General features: G+C 50.5%; 1 protein-coding gene and 1 long non-coding RNA gene across 4 annotated transcripts in view; one reads left to right on the top strand and one right to left on the bottom strand.

Moving 5' to 3' along the window:
- Positions 1–4,783, top strand: part of LOC117607006 (uncharacterized) — a 115,554-nt gene extending 110,771 nt beyond the window's left edge. For both annotated transcript variants that reach the window (XR_013062943.1, XR_004582111.2), the window contains one exon: positions 3,173–4,783. This is a non-coding gene — a long non-coding RNA (uncharacterized LOC117607006). The remainder of the gene's footprint in view (positions 1–3,172) is intronic.
- The window catches only part of Usp10 (ubiquitin specific protease 10), a 201,463-nt gene that overhangs the window by 116,547 nt on the left and 69,338 nt on the right, over positions 1–15,578 (bottom strand). Inside the window, exon 1 of one of the 2 annotated variants that reach the window (XM_034330144.2) lies at positions 1,914–2,519. The exons of the other annotated variant lie outside the window; for it this stretch is intronic. The gene's annotated coding sequence lies outside the window, so the exon portion shown is untranslated. Of the gene's footprint in view, positions 1–1,913; positions 2,520–15,578 lie in introns of those variants that run through there. 2 annotated transcript variants of the gene reach the window in all.

Genomic DNA, 15,578 nt, shown 5'->3' with positions numbered 1-15,578 from the left:
CGACGACGTGCCGCAGAAGGGTCGCCTCGTTGCACACCGCCAAGGGGCAAATTTTCGAGGGTGGTTTCGCGCGTCAATGCTTTATTAAGAAGCACTTGTTTAAAGGTAGCCCCCGTTTCGTTTCCGACAGCCAATTCGACCGCGACGTCTGTGTCACTCGGCTCAACAAATGGATGGAACGAATAAGCGTCGGCGCGAACGCGAAACCAGGGACCAGAGATCCGTTCACCCCACGGCGATCCGTCCTGTCGACCGTAATTGAAGTTATTGCAATATTGTGTCCTGCCAACCCGCCTGTCCTTCCGCCCTTCCCTTACCGAAACGTTTCACGAAACAACGAAAACTTCAACCCCTCTGTAATATTCCAACTAAGATCTTAGTTTCTCCTTATTTTCGTAGATCCTCTCGTTTGCGGCAACGGGCGACGCGACCACGCCTGCTTTAATCTACACCCCCGTAAGGATAATGGTTCCCAGGATATATACTCGCCGGGTACGACACGGTAAACCGCGACGACTCGATTAGAAGCGCGAAACGAAAGCAACGTTGAAGCTGGTTGTCCGATTATGGTTACAGGGGGTGAAAAAAAAAAATGGTACGTTTCGAGTCGAGTATGGCGCATGTTTTCACGGAGCGACATACGTTGGTGGACGATCGAAAAAAGGAATTCTTCGCCGTGCTATTTCTATCCCGTGGTGAGCAGGAAATTCAATTCGGACCGTGAATAACGACTAACAAACCGCAGTTATATCGTAAAAAGCAATGCACCGGGCTGAGAATTAATTCCGGCTAGCTCTCCACCCACCGAAGCCCTTTTTCCCTGTTGCTCTCTCTTTCTCTTTCGGTTCCAACTGGAACGGTCCCAAAATTCAATAAAGGCGAACGAGTACGAACGAGATCTCCCTCGGCTACGGCTGGCTTTCGTGCGGGGTAGCAGCTATACGGAGTTAGGAGAACCCCGGAGTCATCGTGCGAGGAAGGAAGGAGCCGGGGTGGCGAGAGGAGAGAGGGTGGAACGGTGCATACATTAGCGGGGACAGGGTGGAGATATTGTCTGAACAAAGGGATCGGCTCGTACCTATCGAAAAGGCGATTAAGCGAGGATAAAGTTATACCTCCCCACCCATTCGGTTCGCGTTCCCCGCTAAGCCACCCTCTAGTGTCGCCCTGGGTGTCGTCGATCGGTTTTGCGTTAAAATCGCTTCCTGGCCGCACGTGTGCGTCTCTCGGCCGATCGATCTACGCGCTTTACGATTAGCCGAGGAAAACGTTCGGTGAGCCGGTCTCGGATCGTAAATTGGTTTTGTTGCGTCCCGTCGTTCGAAGGAGGCGCGAAGGAAGAGAAGCACGTGGTCGGGATAGCACGTGGCGGGAGAGGTGAAAAATCGGCGCGGCAAAGAACGCGCAGCCGTTTTGTGGGCAGCGTTAAATGGCCCGTTGAAACGGGCGAACGCGAATGCTTTTCAAGCAGCCAACCACGGATGACGCGATAAAGCACGTCGACTAACGCGAGATACGACCAATTAGCCCGCGTGCCAAGTATGCGATTTAAGTCGGCTCTCGAGGTCCCGGCGGTGCCTGCCAACCGGTGCGATTCCAGCCGAAACGAAGCCCTTCTGTTGGCTTGCATATTGCGCGTTCCCGCGCTTAATCTATGGCCTTCCGTTTCATTTCGTCTCGTTTTCTTTCTTTTCTTTTAATTCGCGAGAATAACTGCTCCTACCGCCGCCATTCAATCATCGGTTCTCTGCCTACAGGTGCTCCGCGAGTGCATTCCATCGACGATGGAATTTAGAAGCGCTACGAATTTTTAATGCCATCATAAATTACCACTTCAGCGATTAGTTTATATTTTGAAACAAAGGACATGCATTGGATATTTTTAACTGCAATTGTTCCGATCTTCCACTTACCCCCAACGTGGTTGTTATCGAGCCCGGCGCAGCATCCTTCTCAACGTCGACATCCGTTTTTCCTTTTATTTTCTTCGTTGTTTTCTTCCTATCCGAAACAACCGTCTTTCTCCACCTCCCTCTTCCTCTTTCTTTGCCCTCCCCCCCTCTTCTTATCCGTTTCACCCCCACCCGTTCTCCGTTGATACTCCCTCCCCCTGGTGGGAAAGCCATCTCAGGGGGTCTGGCGGAGGTTCGAGGCAGGGGGAGGGCCGGCAGAGATCAGCGACCACGTGACCGACGTGACCGGAACCGCACGAAACGCGGAACCGCGTCCCGTCCTTCGTCGCGTCGTCCTCCCGCAGCTCGCGGTTCGTGGGTCGTGGTTGTCCAACACTCGTAATCTTTTCCCACATCCTCGTAGCCGTGTATTCCTGCCCCCCTGCTGGAAATCACGCACGCTCCCGCGACTCCGATATTCTTTGATCCTCGACCGCGAGGAATTTCCTTCCATTTTCGCGATAGGGACCGGACCTTTCTCCGTTTCTCCGTTGAGAAGCGTGCTGTACTAGCGACTGCTATCTGCCGCGGAGCGAGTCGACCGCGGGACTTTGGTATACTGGGAGTATGGTAAGTAGCTACACCCCTGCCACCACCGCCCCTCCCTCGTTGCCGCACGCCGTTCGTTCCCTCGAACGTCCCGAACCCGCGCCTCTCCCCTCCTCGCCGCGCCGTTCAACCAACCGATCCTATACCCCTCTGCCCTCCGCGGCAACGAACCGACACCGCTACCGACACCGCCACCGCCTCCAACTCTACCGACACGTACCCCTCTCGCCGATGCGTTTACCTCGCGGCGCTCCAGGGACGTATTCATCGACGATTTATTTCGTTCGTGCGTTCATATCGGCCTCCTTACTGCCCGCATGTTCCATCATTCGATGTTTATTAGAGATTGCGATTCCTAGGTATACTTTTGCAGGAAATTGCAATTGATATTTGAGAAATCCTCGTACGCGAAGGAGCACGCACCTGAGAGATCGCGACGACTGTGTCACGTTGCGGCGAACGCATGACAGACAATGTTTGCATGCTAACGTGTCTATTATAATGGCGACATTTGTTCCTCTTCCTTTCTCTCTCGCGCCTCTCGTAGCCCCTTCTCGTCGTTGCATTCCGTTTCACTTCGACGCGCGCATAAATTACCGCATTCAAATGCAAAAGCATGAACCAGACGAAGTTTTCCCCGCCGAACTGAACTTCCACTTCTTTCCTTTCAGAGAACGATCGTCCGCGGCGATGTTCTACTCTCCCGAATTCGGAGGACGAAGAGGGTTCGAGGCCCTAGCAGAAGGAAGGAACCGGTAGAACGCGGTGCCGAGGACGAGGAGAGAGGGCGTTTATTAGCAATTGTAATGCAAGATCGCGGAATGCATGGGATCCCCGCGATGCCTCGATACAACAGTGCCGGTACGCGTGTTCCTGGTAACACGATTCCCGATCGCGTTCACTATCTTCGCAAGGGCTTTGTCCCGCTCTGCTCGCCCCGTCAACTCCTAACATCGGGCATTCCTTCGAGCGAAGCCTGCGCGATCTTCCAAGATACCGAAATACCGAGTAAATTTCCACCGCGATTACCTCGACAACATCCATTCCTAATCGCTCGATAAACTTCTTCCTCCGAACTGACAACTGATCTTATCCAGCCTTGTAAGTATACTGGAATTATGAAAATTATTTTATTGAATTGAAACGATGCTGATGGAGAACACGTTTTACTAAAATTTTAGAAAATTAGAGGGTGGTAGGTAGTTTGGAAGATGGAAGGTGTTCTGCATCAGGTATCGATTTGTTTAATGGCGGTGTTGGTCGTTTACGGTACGTGGGAACTGATTTGCCGAATGCATGTGCGACACCATGCATGTTCCATGATGCTGCATGCAACTGCATCGCGAACAACGGTGTAGCGCGTTGTAAACCGGGATCGAGCGCACTTATCGCTGAAAGACGAGGCCTGGCAATAAAGAGTGACCGTATAAATATAGAACCCTTCCGTATAGAATCCATTCCGAGTAATTTATCCTGGTAATAAATATTTGATTTTAATTTGACATCGAAGAAACGAGCTTCCGCGAACGTTGTTGCCTAAAATAGTTTGGTACATCCGGTTCCGCAGTAAAAGGGTTGACGCACCAGGACACCCCTTCGATCGTAAAGACCACCCTCTGTCAAAATCGCTTCTAAATTACACGCGTTCTACTAGCGTTTGTAAGTTACGAAAGAAAGTTTCCATCTAAGCGCAACAAAAATTTGTCGGTACCCAAAGTAGGTGACAGGAAGTCGAGGGAAAAAGGCGGGAAAAAGTAACGGCGAGGATAGTGGAAGGTTGTTTGAACCGTTTATGTTAATCAGCCGTGACGTCATAGCGGCAATATCAACCCCAACTTTGTCCAGGAGTAGCCGAAACGTGCGCGCAGGGTGTATCACGCTCCTCCCGCAACCACCCTCCCTCCCCGTGTTAACCCTAGCGCGCACCCTTTGTCGACGTTAACCCAAAGTGAATGGACCTATAGTGCGCGCGTTACAGGGACGGTTTTAACTTCGGGGTGACTTACCCCGAGCGTTATCTATTTTGACAGCGCGGTACGACCGCGGTCAGTCGGGGGTTGATGCACGCCGGTGTGTCGGTAATTGCGTTTTAACCGTTCCCCGTATCGTCGCGATAAAGGGGGGTTGAAAAAAAGAATACTCGAAGACGCGAGTTCTTTTTTTATCCTCTCGAGACAGGCGGATGCGCAACAGCCACCCTTTCCCATCGATTTAGAATCATCAATCAGGTTGTTAGTTACGCGTCTACACGGCAGTTTGTTTTATTCCGACGGCATACGAAATCCGTTAATTTTCAACAAATTGGAAGCATAATAGTGGAACAGGCATTTATTTACAGCGAAGCCACGGCAGCGGCAACACGGCTCTGCAGGAATCATGGCCGGAACGTATGCAATATGGCATTCAATTTGCGACGGATTCGCTGTCTGGCAACGCAAACAACCGCTATTGGGTTCCATTTAATGAACCAAGCCAGAACCTTCGGAAGCATTTTTGCGTTCTGGGCTCGGCTTAAATTGCACCTACCCCTCGCTCCTCCTCGATCCACCACCGTTACCGTTTTACTCGTTTTTTCTATTTGCTTCCTGCGACTTACGCCTCGATGATTCTCCTCAATACAGTGCCCAGTCGACGCGTTCCTCGTATGGAGGTAACCGTATTCGATTCGTCGCTTACCTATTTGGTTCAGCCATGTTTCTCTTTGGATAAATACGGTTAGACGTTTAAAAGAGTAATTTGAAATGTTTCAGAAGATCTCTATACTCTTCGCCGTGAGTAGAGAGTAGGTTATCGCGATGGATTACGATGGAGGTAAATTTTTGTAATTCTCCATCTCTGTCCGCGTGTCGGATGTTGGTCTCTGGTCGAGCGATACAGGCAGTCGATCGACGGAGAGTCGCTCGTTAAAAATATGAAGGCTTAGGAGAGCAATCCTCTTAAAAAGTTCCTCGGGTCGTGGAAGGATAACGCGAGGATGGAGCGAGAGGGAAAACGGGACACCGGTATCGGCGCCGTATCGTTCGAGCTCGCAAGTGTCCGGTAAGCTAAGCGGATCCACCGTAATCCGGATTACGTATTTGCCCGGTTCTCTGCCCGCTGCCATCTCGATCTCGTGCCAGTCGGAGCTAAAGACGTATTTGCCTTCTGGCAACGCGCCGCCGTCTGTTGTCGGTAATCTGTTTAACGCCTCGCGACCAACAAGACAGCGAATCATCTTCTTTTTTCATTTCTCCTTTTTCTTCTCTCACCGTAAACAGCCTTGGTAATCAAGACGATCGACGTTATCGCGATTTCCGCGGATACGCTCGAGCTACTTTCAGTCCATCGTCATCATCGATCGGTAGCGATCTTTAAACAGCGCCATTAACGATTGCGTGCACAAGCCGAGGGGGTCGCGATCAAACGAATACGATGAAAGAGTGGCGGCATTAGGCGAACGTGCCGTGCATACTGATTTGCGGCTGATTGATTGGACCCCTTTCCACTCGACAACGGTGTGTGCACCACGACTATCCTGTCCTGCGTCCCCGCCCGTTCAGTTCGTTCGCATCGGCTGCTACCCGCGCGGCCCGGTTGATTCCGCCCCACGAGCTAGCCCCAACATCGTCGATATTATCGAGCAGCCTCTGCCTGCTCCGGCATCAACGTACCCGCGAATATTTGACGCGTCGCCTCTCGTCTCCTCTCCTCTCGCGTCACGTCGATACACCCTGATAATTGCACGATACACCGTGCAGAGAACCTTTATCCCGATATTTTTCCGGACGAATCCCGGCTACCGTTTAACGTTCATTAGCGCGCTTTATCGTCCTCTCGCGACGCGTCGTCGAGCGAAGGAAATTCGTGTCGTTTCGATTAAAAAAGAAAGATACACGGTGTAGATTTAGACGGGTTTTCGAATGGGTTTCGAAAGATGAAAAGGGAGCGAGAAAGATTTGGAGCAGGGCTCGTTGGTTATCGTCATTGTCTCAGGGACGGGTTACCCTGCGCGAACTGTTGGCCTGTAACGTAATTGTTTTTGACGCGGTAATTTTACAGTGTCGTGCGTACACGTACGAGACGCGTCGGTGGCGAAGCGTCGCGATAACCGGCGCGGCGCGGCGTGCTTTTCCTTCTTCTTTCCTTTTTCGACGTCACTCCGGCAGCCACGACAGCCTCTTCGCTGCTCCGGCAGTCGTCTGCCAAGTCGCGAGCCGCGGGTCCTTTCCATCGCTCGACAGCCGTTTCAACTGTTCCCCTTGACGTTTCCTCGGGAGAACATCTCCAGACGTCATCCGTCGCCTTTTTCGAAAGAGGACGGAATATTTGTTAATTTCCCAGGGAAACTCGATGGATGCTGACGGAGTGGGTGAACGGGGGCAACTAGAGCGAGGTTTCAAAAGGCGAAGAAAAGAAAGAGGAACGAACGAGCCCTCGAAGAGAAGCTGGGAGGAGAGGAGGTTACAGGAGTATCCATCGCGGGAGAAGCTGCACCGCCCGGAGGAAGGAAAGCGGTTCGAGTTCTACTCGTCTCGCTCGATCGTGTTGCCCGGCTACGGACGTTTCTGTCTTTGTCCCTGTCGTGCATACGCGCTCCTCGCACGCACACAGCTGCGTGGCCATCATCCTCGCGATCCGAGACGTCTCGGAGTGAAGCGCAGGGAGCGCAGAAAACGAAGGGAGCCGAGGAAGAAGGTGGACCCGCCACCAGGGTTCTCGATGGGTTCCGCGACCAAAGTAGCCGCGAGCTACCACCGAACTCGGGGGGCCCCCTTCCTCTTCGAAATCTCGACGAGATTTCAGCCTCGGCCACATACCGAACAAAGTATCCCGCCGCATCGTCTTCTTCTTCCTTCACTCGTTCGACGTTCGATCGGACGAACGGGTGTCGTCCTCGATTATTACCTTTCCTTCCCTCGGTTCCCGACTTTCGCGCGAAATTTGCCAGATTCTTCTCGGAAATCGGTCCGCGATTCGAGCCGACCATCGAGCCCATCGAGGGTGAGCGCAACGGGTGCGAAGATACGTCCGTTCGCGTTAACGTCCACCGGCGTTCCTCGCGTTCCCGTGTCGGGGGTAGGCGAATTCCACGAACACACCGGTTACAACGTATCCGTCTGCTCGTATTTCAGCCGCGTATCTCGCGTGCGGGATCGCGAGTTGGTGTCTGCGTCGAAATTCATCGGCGCACCGGGGGAGTAAGGACATTAGGCACGCGCGTACCTTCGCGGTCGCATTCACGCGGCTATTGTTCGGAAGAGGAAGTCGCGCGATGCGAGTCGCGAGCTAGTTGTAGGCTTGATAAAGGCGCTACAGAGTAGAGACGGTGCTGGTAGCGGCAACATCAGCGTTACAGTAAGTAATAATTATAAATACAAAAAGACTGGACATGCCTTTGTCCAGATTGCTTCGATACCAGGGATTTAACCCCATCACTTAGTGTCTAGAGTTCAGCCTTGGCATATCTTATCGTTATTAAGAAAGGCATGTCCAGTCTTGTTGAATCTGTAGTTAGCGTAATTCGTGAACGTGTTGCATCCCAGAATCGCCACCCCCAATGCGGACAGAGCGAAGAGGATGATCTAGTCATCCCCTTAAAACTAGATCCCCGCCAAAATTGGTAGGTTCCTTTAGGGTCGCGGGCGTCTGGAGTGGGGGCTCCGGGCGCCCGTGCACACGGCCCAAGGAATGGACGGCACCGGGTGCGACCCCCGGTGTCGGCCACAGGGTAGGCACTTGTGGGAGGTATTAGTTTAGAGCTTCTCCAAGTTCCCGGAACCTTCCCTTAGTGCCAGTGTCGGTCGCCGTGGGGTTTTAGTCAGTAGGAATCTGACACTCCCCCGCCGCCCGCCCCCAGGGGACGGTGGGGGGTCTTATGCAAGATTTCCCCACGTTAAAAAACAAAAAAAAAAAAAAAGAATTTACAGGAATATTGCGCCCTCCAGCGGTAAACAAAAGAACCACAGTACGAATAAATTTTGCGCCCCCTGGTGGCGGAAAAAGGAACTAAAGCTTGCAGCAATTTTGGCCCTCTAGCGGCAAAAATGCGAACTAAATTTTCGATGTCGAATCAGCGCCCTCTGGTGGCGAAAAAAGGAACTAAAGCTTGCAGCAATTTTGGCCCCCTAGCGGCAAAAATGTGAACTAAAATGTCGACCTCGAATCAGCGCCCTCTGGTGGTAAAAAAAGGAACTAACTTTGTAACGATTTCCTGCTCAAAAAGAGCTTACAACCGATATAGGGATACAAGGGACACAAGTGATACAAGGGTGGGCCCTGCAAAACCTATAAAGGGAGATAAAGTAATAAACAAATTGGATGCTGAGCCGAGACCCATAAGAGGAATAAAATCATAAATTTCATCCCCCTTATGAGCTCATTCAATAAGCTAAAAAAGTAAATAAAGTACATTAAATAACATAGAAAGAAAATTGGGTAAATTAAATAACTCACTTACATTTTTAAAATAATTTATTCACCAAAAAGAATGAAGTGAATACAAGATTATAGGTACAATAATTATTTTACAATTTTATTATCCTTCTGTTGGTTTTGATTGATATCTAAATGAACAGAATCAAAGAAAGTCAAAATTGTGTCTTCTTAGTTGTCAGTGCGGGGTGTGGTAAAAAAGGGACTGCAAAACGGCACGATTGGGGGTGTCTGGGACCCTCGAAATCATGACCCCTCGAGAACAAAGGCAGGCCTATGGTCTTTTTGCATCTGTAGTCACTGCAGTCAGCATCGGTGTTCGAAGAGGAAAGGAGATATACAGAGAAAGAGGGAGAGAGTAAGGGCCCCGAGGCGGACGACGGGAGATGGGCTGTGCGAAGCATCCTGGCGTGGCGTGGAGTGGAGTGGAGTGGCGTGGCTGTGCCGTGCCGTGCCATGCCGTACTCTGCCATGCCATGCCGAGTCGAGCCGAGCAGGGCCGTGCACCGGTACACGGTGTTCGTGTTCCACGGCTTCGGTTCTCTCTCGTACGCGTTCATACGTGTACAGACGCGACCGTGTTGGCAGAACGTCGCGGTAGCCGCGCCGGAGAGATGGGATTGCGCGATAGGCCGCGTGTCGAAAATAGAAATATAATCTGATAGGCTCATTGTGCCTCGAGCCACTCGCTGCTGCTATCTGCCACTACCACCGGACGAATCGTACTTCGCTACCTCGCTTCTCTTTCTTTCTTCCACCTCCCCTCTTTCCTTCTTTCGCCCTGTTCTGCCCTGTCCTCGGCAACCCTTTCGCCCGCGTTTTCTTCTCTCGTTCGTTATTGCCAGACCACGCGTGGCGAGATCCGACCGAAGACAAACATCCCCTCGCCGCATTTCCCTGGACGATTCGCGTCGCGGGACTGCACGCGGGACACTTTTATCGGGCAGATTTAGGAGCTACCTACGCGCTCAGCTTATTTACGAGCACGAGTTTTATCGTAAGGGAACGGAAAGCAGTAAACGACGCGGTTACTTTTAATAACCGACCGTCCTTTCCCTTCCTGGTCCTCCTGTTCGAACAACGGGGCTCGAAACGTTCCGGAGGAGAGCTCGCGATTCGTAGGGAAAGGAGGAGAAGAAAAGAAAAAAAAAAGAAACAGTAAGGTCCTGCTGCTGTGGTGACCGCGAGGCTTGGCCGTAAACCACGGTCAACGATAGAAGCGTGACCAATGGCATCGCGATCGTAAAGAAATTAGAGGGGCTGTAATGGTTTCCGGGTACGATGCCTTCCGGTCGGCATACATCTTCCACGGGCCGGTCCGCTATTATCGGTTTACCCGGCCACCCTCCTCTGCTGTCGTTTGTCCGCTTTCTTCCGCCCCCAAGATCCTTCGGCTTCCGAACACGCGACTTTGATCGAACGAATTAACCGCGACCTTTCGATTCTCGTAATCAACGCTCCGACCAATTCGATTAGCGAAACGGTGGTTGGAAACGCGCGAATGTACAAACAAAGGCGCAATCAGGAATGCGAGCGCGATTTTCGCACCCGTGGATCGTCAATTTCCTCGGGCGTTCGTTTGCCGCCTCGATCGGCCATCGCGCGATTTCTTATTTTCTAGCCTGGTAACTTTTTCGCGTCCGATTCGAGCGTTTTTCAGTATCCGGAATCGAGCAGCGTCGAGCGCGACAAGAAATTGAAGCGGTAGGTGGTCGAACGATGTACGACCGGAAGCGGAAACGATCGAACGCGCGCGCGAAAGAGAGAGAGAGAGAGGGAGTGAGAGGAGCGAGGACGGAAGAGGGAAACGATCTCTCGTTCCCTCCCCGGCCGGAGCACGGTTCGGTGCAGAATGGTTCGTTGTTCGTTCGTTGTGGATGCGCGATTGCGAGCGGAACACGGTGAAACGCAAAATGGAACGGGGGCTTGCCGGCCGGCAGGCCGTGTGCGTACTGATTGATCAACATTGTTGCCGAATTAGACTCCAGCGAGATGGGCATATTGATTGGCAATCAGTGTCGCCCAGCCACAACGAAGCCTGTCCGCCTGGGAAACGGTTTGCTAACGCAAACATCGTCGCACCTGCATCTCCGTGATGTTGTTTTTCCACGGGGGAAAAAAAAAACAAAATATCGCATCGAACGTTCCGTCGACATTTTCGACGCCGACACGCGGCTATTCTTTCTCTCTTTTTTTTTTGTTTATTTCGAATCTTTGACGTTCGCGGGTCCGTTTGAAAAATGGCCCCGAACTCTTTCCCTTTTAAAGAGATACACCCTTTCCTGTTTAAGAAAATTTATAAAAAAGGATGATGCTCTAGAAAGCCCTTTAAACGTCTAAACGTCTAAAATCTAGCGGAATTTTTCCTTCACGGACGATTACCTGGCTCGTCTAGCCACCGCTTCCATGAGAGTGACGAGCTTTCGAGACTCCCAGGACCGGGTCGTAAAACTGGTCGAAAAGCCGCGGGTCCAGCGAAGGGTGTCGGAAAAGAATCGGCTGGAAACGCGCGTTCGGTGGTAGCCGGGCCGGAAAATCGGCGTTGGTCAATCAGCGGGCGTACGAAGCGGAAAACGATCGAAAATGGTGGAAAGGTAAAGCGATAGTTGGGAAGTCGGTAGAAACGAAGCGGTTCGAATACCTCCTGGCCCGCGAGCGTAACGTGGAATGCCACTTTCGAAGGTGAGGCGGATTCGTCGATGCTCGCTCATCTTTACGACTTTCGAGCCGCGAAACGAGCCGTCTATCCGCTGCGAAACGTTCAAACACGCGGAAGTATTAATCCCTCTTTCGCCGAAGGGGTAACAAAGCGGTCCATTACCTTCGTCAACGACGCGATTTACCTCCTTTCCGCTTTAAACTTTCATTCTTACCTTTATATCGATTCCGATCGGTCGCGAAAAGAAATCGGCACCTAATACACACGATTCCACGTTGTTCCTATTTCGGAGCGTCGATTCGGCGACGTCTGGATCGCTATCAGGCGTCGTTAGCTCGGTCGCGGCATTAGAAACCTCGACGGCAACGCGTTTACGAGCCACGCATGACCACCGACAATGGCTCTAGCGGAAGGCCATTCGTCGTTCGAGGCGCCTTTTCTTTTTCTTTTCTTTTCCACGCTTTTTTCTACCTCTCCAACCAGAGGAAAGCGTTTACCGCAAGTCCTCGATACGCATTACCACTGGACGGTTCACACGCGCTGGGAAAAATGCCAGTTAGCGGTCGAGCCGGTTGCTAAAGGCAACTTGCCGAGAATCACTAATCCCGTCCCGATTTTACCTCTATTTACACTTATTAAGCTTCCATATCAACTTGGTTCTCGCCGGACAACTCTGTCCAATCGAACGTTTGTCGTAAATTTATTCTTTCTAATCCGTATATAATATTATTGAACAACTGTAAATTTGAACAAATAATTTACAAATATTTTCAACACTTCGTTAAACGAAAGAGCTCGTCGAGCTGAACACGCCTATATCCCCTTTTGGGGGCAGACGACTAATTGTTTAAAAGATATTAACAATTACAGTTAGTTACTCCTTACATTTTGAAGTATGACGAACTCACACATACAACTCGCAATCTAGAGATCCACGGTTCAAATCCTTGGTTCCCAACATTTTTTTTTAATGATAATTTGTCTCTTTTTGAATAACTATTACATAAAAAATATTTTTAAAAAAAATAAAAAAAAAAAAAATTGTTGGGAACCAAGGATTTGAACTGAGGACCTTTAGATTGCGAGTCATGTGTTTAACCACGGAGCGGATCCATGACTCTCAATCTAAAGGTCCTCGGTTCAAATCCTTGGTTCCCAAAATTTTTTTTTTTTTTTTTAATGAAAATTTTTATGTAATAGTTATTCAAAAAGAGACAAATTATCATTAAAAAAAAAGAAAAATGTTGGAAACCAAGGATTTGAACCGTGGATCTCTAGATTGCGAGTTGTATGAGTTTGTCATACTTCAGAATGTAAGGAGTAACTAACTGTAATTATTAATATCTTTTAAACGATTAGTCGTCTGCCCACAAAACGAGGTATAGGCGTGTTCAGCTCGACGAGCTCTACAAGCTGGCAAAGTTTCATTAATAAGTGAGTGTAACACTTGGGTAGTTCTCCGTATCAGTACGAAAGAGTTATAGGTCTGGTTTCCTCTTTATTTCCGTCGCTGGAAGAACCATAAGTGTAAAGGGTTGTCGTAAATTCATTGTTCTTAAATCCAAATATAATATTATTGAACAAAGCGATAATAAAATGACTGCAAATTTGAAGAAATAATTTACAAATATTTTTAACACTTTGTTAAACTAAAGTGTCCCAGTACGAAAGAGTTATTGGTCTGGTCTCCTCTTTATTTCCGTCGCTGGAAGAACCATAAGTGTAAACGGTTGTCGTAGCACGACCTTTAAGGGATATTACCCCGAGAGACGAGATCGGATTAAGATCGGACGATCCTGTGGTCGATCCTGCGAAAGGGCGTATCCTACTAGCAGCGAGAGGAGCTGCCGGCGATCAAGCCGGTAAGCCTTCCTCCGCGAGATAAGCCTCCGGATGGATTCGAGCCCGAAGCTTGATCACCGATAGCCCGTCCTTCTAACCTACTCGGCCGACGCTAGCACCCAATTCGAAATCCTCCGGCACCCTTTCCGGCTGGGGCCGGAAAACTGTCCGATGCCTCTGGCAAACATCCGCTTCCATCGCAACCACCACCATAGCCGTTTCTCTCGATCCTTTTTATGGTCTGTTAAATGAACTTCCCTTGCTCTTTTATATCGACCGACTGGCACTCGTTTTCCTTCGCTTCCGTTTCTCTTTTTCTCGCTCGATTTACGAGCAATCTTGTTCGCCACCGATATCCTCGATTAACCTTAAACCGTTTTATCCGAAAATCAAACCCCGACAGTTTCAATCGCCCAGTGTTAACTCGTACAACACGCGTTGCAACGTAATACGGATTCATAAACGGATCGGTTGCAACAACGTCGGACACACGGACAGGCAATTAAAAACGGCGAACGCTTAGGATCGCGGCTCGAAAAATTTCGGTAGACGCGGGGCGAAGCTCTAACGACGCTTGGAATGCAGTTTTACAAAGAGCGAGACAGACGCGGAGGGATGAGTACGAGCTAAGTGGAAGCGGACGAAGAAGATCATGTACAGAGGAGAGAGGAAAGAAGAGAAGGATTAAAGAGAAAGAAAAAAGATGGAAGGAAGGGAAGGGATGAACTACCGAGAGACAAGGGGGTACAGAGGAAGGTTGCCCGGTAGCAGTTTCCCAAACCATCGCCATTAATAACCAGCGAGATTATACGCTGCTGAAGCCACGCTCGAAGCCGAGGCTCCGGTTGAAAGATGCCGTTGTAGAGATTCTCGGACGAGCCCACGAGCAATGTACCTCGTAATCGAGTGAAATTCGTTTCTCTGGAAGAATCAGCAAATCCCTTTACACTTTGCATGATTGCCAATAAAGAAAAGAAACGTCCTTGAACGTAAAGGGTTGAATGAAAAAATGAAAATCACGGGAGGGAGAAGGTACTCGGTTTTGCATCGACATAATATATTCGACAGTTGCGTATGAGAGGGTGGTCGTGCTTATCGCGGCCGTAACACCGGTAAACATGGAATGCGTCGGTGCATAGGTGGTTGGTTCGGGGGCAGTGCTGGGCCCTCGGTTAGGTAGAGGCGCGCGTCGAACCGGTGGCGGTATTTGGACAGGCTGTCGAGCGGGCAGACGGTCGTGGAACACCGGGGCCAACAAACAGTACAATACAATATTACAATCCAGGCAACGGCAACGTCCCACCGGCGCAGGTACAACGCAGTGACAGCGCAACATATCAACCGCGGTTCGCCTTCTCTCCGTCCTCTCTCCTCCGCGCTTTCTCGCTTCCATTCTTCCTTTTCCCTACCATCGTTCGCTCGTGCTTCGTTCCCGGTGTTCACCACCCCGTCGTTCCCTCTCCGTCCGATCGAGCCCCGTCTCTGTTCCGCCTGCTCGGCCAACTATATCTGATTGGCCTGATCATTAATCACCCGTGACCGTGCGGCAGCCCTGTCCCGTCCCGCAACTAAACTCGTCGAATCGAACTCACCGGGGTGTACGTGCTGCCGTTTCTTCTCTTTCCTCTACCCACCTTCCTTTCCTTTCTTCTCCTCCGTCGGGTCGTCTTTCCAGCCCTTCGTCGAGAAGAAAAAGCGAGCCTCGATAACCGATTGTTCGATTCGAGGAGGGGGGTTTCGCGCTGTCGAGGAACGCGAAAAAAGGCACCCGGGACTTCCTCTAACGGCGACGGATGCTCGATCCAGCGGAACGCTCGCACTGGCTTAATAAACTACCTGGTTATAATTGGCACAGTCGGCTAACTCGATTAACTCGTCGTGTAATTAATTTATTCGACGAGATGCTTCGAATCGATAAGCGATCGACGAGGAGACCGTGACTATCGGCTCGCTTCGAGAGTCCTGGCGTTGAAAGGCGTTGATCGTAGTCCGAGACGAACGCAACATTGTCTCGGGAGGTTCGACGATTAATCGCGAGGAGGAAAATCGTTTCTCGATCGGTCGGAAGGGAGGAAATCTCGTAAACATAGAAGATAATCGTTAATTGGTTAATGGAAAACAGTGTTCAATTCAGCTTACGCGATGCCCGTTCGTTTTCCAAAGTG

The sequence above is a fragment of the Osmia lignaria genome, chromosome 2 (genome assembly GCF_051020975.1).
Source record: "Osmia lignaria lignaria isolate PbOS001 chromosome 2, iyOsmLign1, whole genome shotgun sequence".
NCBI classification, from domain to species: Eukaryota; Metazoa; Arthropoda; class Insecta; order Hymenoptera; family Megachilidae; genus Osmia; species Osmia lignaria.
The sequence above is the reverse complement of the archived record's forward strand: the minus strand, read 5'-3'. Positions and strand labels throughout refer to the sequence as shown.